This window comes from Callithrix jacchus, chromosome 8, assembly GCF_049354715.1.
Source record: "Callithrix jacchus isolate 240 chromosome 8, calJac240_pri, whole genome shotgun sequence".
NCBI classification, from domain to species: domain Eukaryota; kingdom Metazoa; phylum Chordata; class Mammalia; order Primates; family Cebidae; genus Callithrix; species Callithrix jacchus.
Window position 1 is genome coordinate 80,562,251 of NC_133509.1, and position 12,351 is coordinate 80,574,601.

A 12,351-nucleotide genomic window follows, 5' to 3' on the forward strand; every position below is an offset into this window, starting at 1 on the left:
ATACATTTTAAATAATGAATTTTGGATTGGTATCATAGTATTATCTAATCCACATTCCATATCCAAATTTTGTCATGTCAGTTTACTTAATGCCCTGGTCCAGGATCCAATCTGGGATCAGGCATTGCATTTAGTTGTTGTGCCTCTTAAACACTGTTATTGGAGGCTTTCTTTGTCTTTCTTGACTGACATTTTGAAAAGTGCAGGCAGGAATTTCCCTCAATTTGGGTTTATCCGAATTTCTGTATGAGTAGATTCAGATTAAGAATTTTTTTTTTGAGACGGAGTTTCGCTCTTGTTACCCAGGCTGGAGTGCAATGGCGCGATCTCGGCTCACTGTAACCTCTGCCTCCTGGGTTCAGGCAATTCTCCTGCCTCGGCCTCCTGAGTAGCTGGGATTACAGGCATGCGCCAGCATGCCCAGCTAATTTTTTGTATTTTTAGTAGAGACGGGGTTTCACCATGTTGACCAAGATGGTCTCGATTTCTTGACCTCGTGATCCACCCGCCTCGGCCTCCCAAAGTGCTGGGATTACAGGCTTGAGCCACAGCACCCGGCCCAGATTAAGAATTTTTGACAAGAATCCCACAAATGTGATATTTTGCCTCCTTCAGTGTACTCCATCTGAAAACACATGATGTCAGCTTATTTCAATATTAGTAATGTTAACTTTGGTAATTTGGTTAAGGTCTTTTAAATTTAATATGTAAGTAGCAATTTTGAGACTATAAATATCATCTTACTCATCAAACTTTTATACGCTATTTGTAGTATCTATTAATCCTTCCTCTAATGCCATAATTCCTTCTATCTTTACTAGTTGCCATTCTACTCTATGGAATAAATTTTCCTTCTCCTTCCTCTAGTTATTTATTTATTTATATGACTTCATAATATCACAGACTCCTATTTTATTACATGGATAACACAGTCCTTTGCTAGAATTAATTATTTTCATACTCAAATTATTCCATTATTGGCAAATGGGACTGCATTCAAGCTGCTTCTCTGTGTCCTTTTGATAAGGTTTCATCACTATTAAATTTAAGATACGTTGCAGGCTCATCTTTTGCTTTTCCAATGCTGGTCTTGAAATCAGCTATTTTGCCAAAGGAGACCTTCTTCTTTTTTTAAAAATAATGGTGCTTTGAAACCAAGGTTTATGTGTCCTAATTGATACTGGTGTGTCATTGCTTTTAGACCCTATTAGTGAAATAAACCAGTATCTAAGAGCTATGCATGTTTGTTTTAACTGCTGTGTCTCTGCTTTTAGAACTATTCAGTGGACCTAACTTTATGTCTCTGTGGATATGAGTGTGTGCATGCACATATCTAATTTTTTGTCTCTCTCTGAGCACATACATTCATATATACACACATGTATAACACATAAATATATGGATTGATATTGACATTTCACACTTCATTTCAACAACACAGAGTAAATCCTAGTCTGCCAGGTTTCGTATCTGTAACTCCTTTCTCAAGCACTGAGAAACTTGGCCCACATTATCATCAGTGTTTTCACTTATTCAAGCCTAGAATACATTAAAAAAAAAACAAAATTGCTAACACACAAAACTGCAAAAAGTAAACTTTCTGCCTACAGTAGACAGTTTTACTGTATTTACATATTTTTAAGTACATGAAAATTACAAATTTTTATGTAATTAATTGCCTGGCAAATGCATATATCTGTGTAACCCATCTAATATCAAAATACAGTGCATATCCTGGCCGGGTGAGGTGGCTCATGCCTGTGATCCCAGCATTTTGGGAGGCTGAGGTGGGTGGATTGCTTAAGGCCAGGAGCTCGAGACAAACCTGGCCACCATGGCAAAATCTCATCTCTACTAAAAATATAAAAATTAGCTGGGCATGGTGGTGCCTGCCTGTAGTCGCAGCTACTCAGGAGGCTGAAGCATGAGAATCGCTGGAACTCAGGAGGCAGAGGTTGCAGTGAGCCGAGATTGCGCCACTCCGGTCTGGGCAACAGATCAATACTCTGTCGCCAAATGACTGATAGATCAATAGTTAGATAGATAGATAGATAGATAGATACATACATACATACATACATACATAGATAATGTTAGTTAGATATTGTTATATAGACATGATTGATATAGATAAATAGTACATTTCCATCACTGAAAAACATCTTTTGTTCCCCACTGAGACAGTTTCTCAGTATCCCTCACTGAGAAACACTTCTCTGATTTTTTAAATAATTTATCAGTCTTACTGTATGTATGTATGTATGTATTTATTTATTTATTTATTTATTTTTTGAGACAGAGTCTCACTCCGTCACCAGGCACCAGGCTGGAGTGCAACGGCGTGACCTCGGCTCACCGCAACCTCCACCTCCTGGGTTCAAGCAATTCTCCTGCCTCAGCCTCCCTAGTAGCTGGGACTACAGGCCCGTGCCATTACGCCCAGCCATTTTTTTTTTTTTTTTGTATTTTTAGTAGAGACCGGGTTTCACCCTGTTGGGGTTTCGATCTCGATTTCTTGACCTCGTGATCCGCAGACCTCGACCTACCAAAGTGCTGGGATTACAGGCGTCAGCCACTGTGCCCAGCCCAGTCTTGCTGTTTTTTAGCTTTATGAACCTCATAGTATCTCCTCTTTTGCCTCTGATTTCTTCCACTCAGAGTAAATCTTGGAGATTTGTGCATGTACTGTGTGTTCAAATATCAGTTTCTCTTTCTCATAGAATTCTTTTGTATCATTCTAGGAATATAACAAAATTTATCTTTTTTTTTTTTTGTAGATTTGGCTTGTTTTTGAAATTTGAGTCTATTCTGAGCACAAGTACAAACATTCTTCTATAAGTCTATACACCTATTTTAGTTATGTTTAAAACTAAACACCTATTTTAGTTATGTTTACTTATGTTTTATTTTTCTTTATTTTATTTTTCTTGTTTATATTTTCTTATGTTTTATTTTATTTTACTTCTGTTTTTATTTTATTTTATTTACTTATGTCTTTATTTTTATTTATTCCACTTATAAGTGGAATTGCTAGGTTGCAGGGTATGTATGCGATGGACAATATAACAAATAGTGTATAGTCTATTTCTAGTACATTATCAATTTTATTTTTCTATTAAAAGAATCAACTTCTAGCCTTGATTATTTTCTCTATTTTTTCAGGTTTCTCTTAAATTGATTTCTGCTCTTACCATTATTATTTCATCTTGCACTTAATTTGGACTTTTTAAAAAAAAAATTTATTTTGCTTCTTAAGGTGTAAGCCTACAGTATTTACTTCAGACCTTTCCTCTTTTCTAATATAAGTATTTAAAGGTATACATTTCCTCTAAGCACTAATTTAGCAGTGTCACTCAAATCTTGATACATTGTATTTTCATTGTCATCATGTTATAAATAATCTTTGATCCATGTTTCTTAGTCTATTTCTACTATGAAAATAGCACAAACTGGGTAATTTATAAGCAATAGAAATGTATTTCTCATAATACTGAAGCCTGGAAAGTGTTAGATCAGGGTGCTGGTAGGTTCAGTGCCTAGTGAGCGTTCAGTGTCTGCCTTCCAAATGACGCCTTGTTGCTGTGTCACCTGGAAGTGACAAACTCTGTCTTCAAATGGCGAAAGGGATGGAAGGGTAAATGGGGCCTTGCTAGTTCCCTCCAGCTTTTTTGAGAAGGTCACAGTCCCGTTTGTGAGGGTGAAGCCCTCATGATTCAGTCACCTCCTAAGGACACCACGTCTTAATACTGTTGCATTGGAAGTAGTTTTTTAACACTTCAGAGAGAACACAGGCATTCAAACTTTGGTACATGTATTATTTAGAAAAGCTTTGTTTGATAACCAAATATTTTGAGCTTTTCTGTCTAGTGTATTTTTGAGTCCTATTTTAACTTGGTTGTCAGAGAACAAATCAAATAAAATTTCACTCTTTAAAATTTAATAGGAATGTCTCGTGTTACAAAATATAGTTTATCTTGGTGAATGTTGCATGTACACATGGAAAATTATCTATTTTACAGCTATATTTAATGTGCTATAAATGTCATTTATAGCAAGGTAATGTTCAGAGATTCTATATCATTACTAATGTTTTATTTGATGCATCAATTAGTGAGAGGGCATTAAAATGTCCATATTTGTAAATTTATTGGCCTTTTATGTTCTAGTGCGTTTGTCCAATGTATTTTGAAACTGCATTCATCATGTATACATTCATGACTGCTACATCTTATGAACTGACCTCATTCTTACAACTCTTTTTATCTTTGCTGACACTCCTTGCAGCAGTCTCATTTATTAGATATCAATATGGCAACTCCAGCTTTCTTAAACTTGCTGTTCCCATGGTATGTAACTTTCCACACTTTTACTTTTAATCTATACCCAGCATTATATTTAAAACACATCTATATCATACAGCATATAGTTAGGTTTTGCTATTTGATCCAGTGTAGAAATCTGTCTTTTAATTGAGGTGTTTAAGCCACTTACATGTAAAACATTTATTGACTTCATTGGGTTTACATTTGCTCTCTCTTTTTCTTTCTTTCTTTCTTTCTCTCATTCACTAATTTTTCCTCTGTTCCTCCTACTGTGTAGTCTATTGAGTTAAATACATTTTCTTGAGTATTCCAATTTTATTCCTTTATTTACTTTAGCCATCCTCTTTACATTATATATATTTATAAAATTAAATATATTATACATATTATAAATATAATTAAATATATATTTATATTATAAATATAATTATATATTATATACAATAAAGAGGTATAGCTAAAAATATATTTATAATATAAATATAAATATGTATATTGTTTATATAAAATATATATTTAGTGTTCCCAATATGGATTATAATCTCAGTTTGTCACAGTCTAATAGAAAGTTAATATTGTATTACTTCAGGTAAAATATAAGACTCTCACAACAGAGTTTCATATATGATCTAAACTCTGTGCTATTTTTATCGCATCTATCTACATATAATATCAACTTTACAATATAGTGGTAAATATGTGTGTGTCCACTTGTTACGTCTTGTTAAAGAAATTTTAAATACATGCTTTTATTTTTACTAACATTTATTATTTCTGATTTGCTTATTGCTATAAATTCATATTGGTATCTAGCATCATTTTCATTCAGCCAGAACAAACTTTAAAATTTCTCTCAAATTCAAATTAAAACCACAATGAGATATCACCTCCCACCTGTAGAATGGCTATTATCAAAAAGATAAGAAGTGTTGATGAGGCTGTGGAGAGAGGGAGCCTTTGTATACTGTTGGTGGAAATGTATATTAGTAGAGCCCTTATGGAAAATTGTATGGACCTTCCCCCAAGAATTAAAACTAGAACTACCATTTAAAAAAATTCTCTCAGTGAAGGTCAGCTAGCAAAAAATTACCTTAGTTTTATATGAAATGTTTTTATTTATTCATCTGAATATGTCCTTACTTGAGCTCCTTTTTTAAAGACATTTTTGTTGCATATAAAATTCTAGGTTGGCCACATTTTTTTCCCAAAACAATTAATACATGTTTTATTGTAGTCTAGATTATATTTTTATGTTTAGTCAGCCATCACTTATTTTATCTATGTGTAATGTGTATTTTTTCAGTATGTTTGCTTTCAAGGTTTTTTGTTTCTATTTAGCCTTAATATTTTAATTCTGTTGCACTTAAGTACAGTGTTCTTTGATTACCCTGCTTGAGGCTTCCTGAGCTACTTGAGTCATGAGTTTATATTTTCACTGCATTTGAGAGTATTTGGGCCAATTTTTCTTACAAATATTTCTGCCTTTTATACTCTTTTCCCTCTCTCATAAACCCCAATTCTCCTTAAAGTAAACTTCTTTATATTGCGCCCTCAGTGACTAAAACTCTCATTTATTTTCAATCATTTTCTCATTGATTTTCAAATTGGGTAATTTCTATTGAGCCACCTTTTTAAGATCTTTTTTTTTTCTTTTGTCACTTTCCATATGCTCTTAGGCTTATATAGTAAATTTTTTATTTGAGATATTGTACTGGAAAAACTCTAGAATTTCAAATTTATTATACAGTTTTATGTTCTTGTTGAAATGTCCCATCTGTTCATACATTATGATCATATTTTTCTTAACATTCTCAAACATGTAAATTGCTATATTAAAGCTTGTGTCTGCTAACTACAATATCTGACTCATCTCACGATTATTTTAAATTTCCTTGTTTTTCTCTTTAAGGTGAGTCATTTTTTTAATTAATATGTTTTATAATTTTTGAGTGTTTGTTGGACATCATTGATGAAAGATTGCAGAGAATATGAATTATGCTATCTCCTTAAAATTTGTTCTTGTAGGCGGTGAAACCACTAGCAGCTTATTTTTTTCTGGCTTGTATGTCTTATTCTTTGATAGGATGGATTTATTACTGTTCTGAATTTAGTCCTAGTGGAGATCCTTACTCTAGGACATAATTCTTTCCTAAAAGTTGGCATTTGGCTAAGACTGAATGCCTGATATGCTCAGTGAAGTCTCTCAACTAAAGGTAGACTGGAACGCTGTTACCTTCCAGAACTGCTTGACCTCTGGTATCTCCAGTTTTATTTGTATATATGGACCCTTCTTTCAGAAAAGCACCACAGTGGTTATTCCATGAAGTATTCTTGGACATGCACTCCTGTCTTCTTAAATAGACTTATCTGACAGTTTCATTCACTGAAGCAAAACTGGAACTCCTTTTGTGGATACCTCATCTTCCCAATAGACCTATGCTCAGCTCAGGCTTCACTTCCCTGCTTCTTAGCAGTAAAGTACACCCAGGCAGAAGGTCAGGGTGATCAAGGAACAATCAAGTGATGGCTGTTGTGTTTTTCTTCTTTCAAGTAAAATGCTTGTTTGAAACAACAGTGCTTGGCTTCATACATTTTTCTGGTATTATAACATTTTTGCTTCTCATGGTGAAGAAAATTCAGTATTAATTGTTTTGTTGGTTGAAAGTAAACATTAAGTAAGAATGTTTAAGCAATTTATGAAAAAGGGCACTGATTATTTGGTAATGTGAAAGCAATGTCTTTGGATGTAACATATTTTAAATACATGTCTATTGACAAGAGAACACTAAATATCCCTAATTCCAATATAAGCAAATTAGGGGAAAAAGAGAATAATTTACTATAACTCTGACTCATTGAATCAAAATTTTAAAGTACTAAACTAAAACTTCCCTTGATGCTTTTATTTCTTCATTAGTTAGAAGCTGCACAGCTGTTGCATGTGCTTCCTTTTAGCTTAGGTAGGAAATGCTAGCATACATTTTGTTTCATTTAGTCAGCAGTGTGTTTCAAGCAGAAAAGGTATATGATGTCACCTTGTCTACACAAAATGACATGGATTATATATATGCAAAAAGAGTTCCTCAGGTTTGTACTACTGTTGTAAACTTTGATTTATTCAGAGTGATATTAGTGCTTAAGCACTAATGCATTCCATTTGCAACATACTGCCTTTTAAACCTCAAATGGATGTTCACTTATCCATCAAACCATTAGCGATGTTATTCTCCTTTACTACTCTTGCACATGGGCTGCTACCCTTCAAATACATGCTGTTTGAATTACATTAGAATACTTACAGGTGGGTTATTAAAATTTATTCTCATTTTTAATAGGCAGTGTATTAGCTTAGATTTATTTATAAATAATTATAAATCCTTTTTGAATCAATTTATTTCTAACTGGTAAATTATAATTACTGACCTTTTTAAAGAAATAAAACTAAAGAAGTAGTATGATTAATCACTTAACTGATGACTTCTGAAGAACTCAAAAGGCAATTTTAATACTTCATTCTATATATATGTGGGTAGAACATTAGGAATTGAGGGGACTTACAGTCTTTGAATGAGTGATGCATGAAGATTAGATTTCCTTGTTTTGATGTCTGTCATAGGAACACTGAAAAGAAAAAAAAAGGTTCTATTTTAGGAGGTCCTTCACATCCCTTGTAACTTGTTTTCCTGGGTATTTTATTTGCTTTGTAGCAATCGTGAATGGGAGTTCACTCATGATTTGGCTCTCTGTTTGTCTACTATTGCAGTATAGGAATGTATGTGACTTTTGCACATTGATTTTGTATCCTGAGACTTTGCTGAAGTTGCTTATCAGCTTAAGGAGATTTTGGGCTGAGATCATAGGGTCTTCTAAACGTACAATTATGTCATCTGTAAACAGAGACAACACTGCCCAAGGAATTAAGACACAACACAAACAAATGGAAAGATAGGAAGAATCAATATCATGAAAATGGCCATACTGCCCAAAGTATTTATATATTTAATGTTATCCCCTACCATTGACTTTCTTCACAGAATTAGAAAAACTATTATTAAGTTTCACAGGGAACCAAAAAGAGCTCATGTCGTCCTTAAAATCCTAAGCAAAAAGAACAAAGCTGGAGGCGTCACACACCTGACTTTATTTTACAAGCCAGTAGTAGTCAAAAGAACATGGTAATGGTACCAAAACATACATACAGACCAATGGAACAGAAAAGAGGCCTCAGAAATAATGCCACACATCTACATCCATGTGATCTTTGACAAATCTGACAAAAACAAGCTATGGGGAAGGATTCCCTGTTTAATAAATGGTGTTGGGAAAACTGGCTAGCCATATGCAGAAAACTGAAACTGGAACCCTTCATTACACCTTACACAAAAATTAACTCAAGATGGATTAAAGACTTAAACATAAGACCTAAAACCATAAAAACCCTAGAAGAAAACCTAGGCAATACCATTCAGGACATAGGCAAGTGCAAAGACTTCATGACTAGAACACCAAAAGCAAAAGCAACAAAAGCCAAAAATTGACAAATGGGATCTAATTAAACTAAAGTTCTTCTGTGTAGCAAAAAAAACTATCATCAGAGTGAACAGGCAACCTACAGAATGGGAAAAAAATTTTGCAATCTACCCATCTGACAAAGGGCTAGTATTCAGAATCTACAAAGAACTAAAACAGATTTACAAGAGGAAAACAAACCCATCTAAAAGCGGGAGAAGGATATGAATAGACGCTTCTCAAAGAAGACATTTATGTAGCCAACAAACATGAAAGAAAGCTCATCATCACTAGTAATTGGAGAAATGCAAATAAAAACCTCATTGAGATACCATCTCATGCCAATTAGTATGGTGATCATTAAAAGTCAAGAAACAACAGATGCTGGAGAGGATGTGGAGAAATAGGAACACTTTTACACTGTTGGTGGGAGTATAAATTAGTTCAGCTAATTTAGTTGTGGAGGACAGTGTGGTGATTCTTCAAGGATCTAGAACCAGAAATAGTATTTGATCCAGCAATCCAATTACTGGGTATATACTCCAAAAATTATAAATCATTCTACTATAAAGACACATGAACATGTATGTTTATTGCAGCACTGTTCACAATAGTAAAGACTTGGAACCAACCCAGATATCTGTCAATAATAGACTGGATAAAGAAAATGTGGCACATACACACCATGGAATATTAGGTAGCCATAAAAAGAAACAAGCTTATGTCCTTTGCAGGGACATGGATAAAACTGGAAACCATCATTCTCAGCAAACTAACACAGGAACAGAAACCCAAACACCCCATGTTTTCACTCACAAGTGGGAGTTGAACAATGAAAACATGGATACAGGGAGGGAAACATCACACACTGGGGCCCAGAGATGGGTGGAGGACTGGGGGAGGGCTAGAACTAGGAGAAATACCTAATGTAGATGACAGGTTGATGGGTTTAGGAAACCACCATGGCATGTGTATACTTCGTAAGAAACCTGCACGTTCTGCACATGTACCTCAGAACTTAAAGTACAATAAAAAAAAGATAAATTACAGCTGTTTGTCTCCTGCCTCCTGTTGAAGTCATTCTGTATCAGCTCTTACAGTATTTCATTTCTTGAAGTATATGTGAAGAACATTGTGGTTGATAATTTATGGTGTTGACATTTGTGAATAAGCTAGTAGAGTTAAGGTTATTCCTATAATAACAGTTTCAGTCACTTGTATTCCCACATGAATTTGTAAATTGTAAAGAAGGAAAAAATTATAGCTTGTGGCCCAAGATTATCCATAATTCTCAGACTGTCTTATACAGCTGTACAGCACATATCCCATATGTGCCATCAATTTTGTGTCTCAGCAGATAAGTAAATATTTAAGAAGAAATGTTCCATGGTGTGATCTTTGTACCTAGGAAGAATCTTATTTATTTTTGGGTCCCTAGGGCTTGGCACATAGTCATTTAATTCTTTTTTCAATGAATAATTGTACATAAATAAATTAATATAAATACATTGAGAACTTCTGACTTTGTATTGGATGGTAACTATTTTATGTATTTTTGTGATTTACAGTCTGAAAAATAATCTGGATCAGGAAGGAATATTCTATACTGGCCTCTATCTTGAAACTTATCTGCCCATGATTCTCTGCTACTGACTAATTTTACAGTGAAATAGTCTTTGAGGAGTCTTGTACGTCTCCAACTAATCCATCCATAGCCAGTAGGGTGCTCAGCAACAACTATTAGCTATCTGCTAAAAATGGCTAGTTGCACATATCACATCATCAATATCCTAATGGCACGAGTGACAAACATACTGTCTATAAAACATGTTACTTAAAAATGCAAAACCTGAGATAATGATGAGACATGGATTCTTGATTTTAGATAAGTTTTTGTATAAAAGCTCTTCTTTTTTTATTTTACTTTAAGTTCTGGGGTACATGTGCAGATCTTGGAAGAGTGTTGCATAGGAACACACATGCCATAGTGGTTTGCTGTCTCCATCCCCCTGTCACCTACATCAGGCATTTCTCCCAGTGTTATCTCCCTCACTCCACAGCAGACTCCAGTGTGTGATGTTCCCCTCCCTGTGCCCATTTGTTCTCATTTTTCAACACCTGCCTATGAGTGAGAACGTGTGGTGTTTAGTTTTCTGTTCTTGTGTCAGTTTGCTGAGAATTATGGTTTCCAGATTCATCCATATCCCTGCAAAGGACATGAACTCATCCTTTTTTATGGCTGCATAGTATTCTATGATATATATGTGCCACATTTTCTTTATCCAGTCTATCATTGATGGACATTTGGGTTGGTTCCAGGTCTTTGCTATTGTAAACAGTGCTACAATGAACATACATGTGCATGTGTCTTTGTAATAGAACAATTTATAATCCTTTGGGTATATACCCAGTAATGGGATTGCTGGATCAAATGGTATTTCTGTTTCTAGATCCTTGAGGAATCGCCACACTGTCTTTCACAATGTTGCACTAATTTACACTCCCACCAACAGTGTTAAAGTGTTCCTATTTCTCCACATCCTCTCCAGCATCTGTTGTCTCCAGATTTGTTAATGATCTCCACTCTAACTGGCATGAGATGGTATCTCAATGTGGTTTTGATTTGCATTTCTCTAATGACTAGTGATGAGCATTTTTTCATATGTTGGTCTCATAAATGTCTTCTTTTGAAAAGTGTATCTTATTATTTGCCCACTTTTGAATGGAGTTGTTTTTTTCTTGTAAATCTGCTTTAGTTCTTTGTAGATTCTGGATATTAGCCTTTTGTCAAATGGGTAGATTGCAAAAAAATTTTTCAATCAAAACAAGGTCTGAAGTTGAGGCAGCAATTAATAGTCTACCAACCAAAAAAGTCCAGGCTCAGACGGTTCACAGCCAAATTCTACCAGACATACAAAGAGGAGTTGGTACCATTCCTTCTGAAACTATTCTAGACAATGCCAAAAGAAGGAATCCTCCCTAACTCGTTTTATGGGAGGCTCTTGTTTAAAAAAAATGTCCTGTGATCAGTAAAATGACTGATTGCTTTCGGTCATCTAGCAAATGGTGCAGGTATTTTAGTAACTTTAGAAGGAAGTTGAAACAAATTTTGTTTATATACCCATCAAAAATCTGAACTGTATGATTATGATTTCATAAAAAATACTCTTCTGTTTAATGATTTTCATATTTTCCAGGCTGCACATGGGTTGCAGACACTTAATTGGTAATTTATCTTAACTAACACATTTTTCTGAATGTCTTTATGTTGGTATAAAGGTATATCTGAGGCTGGGTAATTTATAAAGAAAAGAGGTTTCTTTGGCTCTTGCTTCTGCAGGCTGTTGAAGGAGTATGGCCCCAGCATCTGCTTCTGATGAAGGCCTCAAGTTGTTTTCATTCATGGTGAAAGGGAAGCCAGCATTTGAGATTACATGGCAGGAGAGAAAGCAAGCAGGAAAGGGGAGGTGCCCGGCTCCTTTCTTAAACAAGCTATTAGGGAACACTTATTGGAATGAAT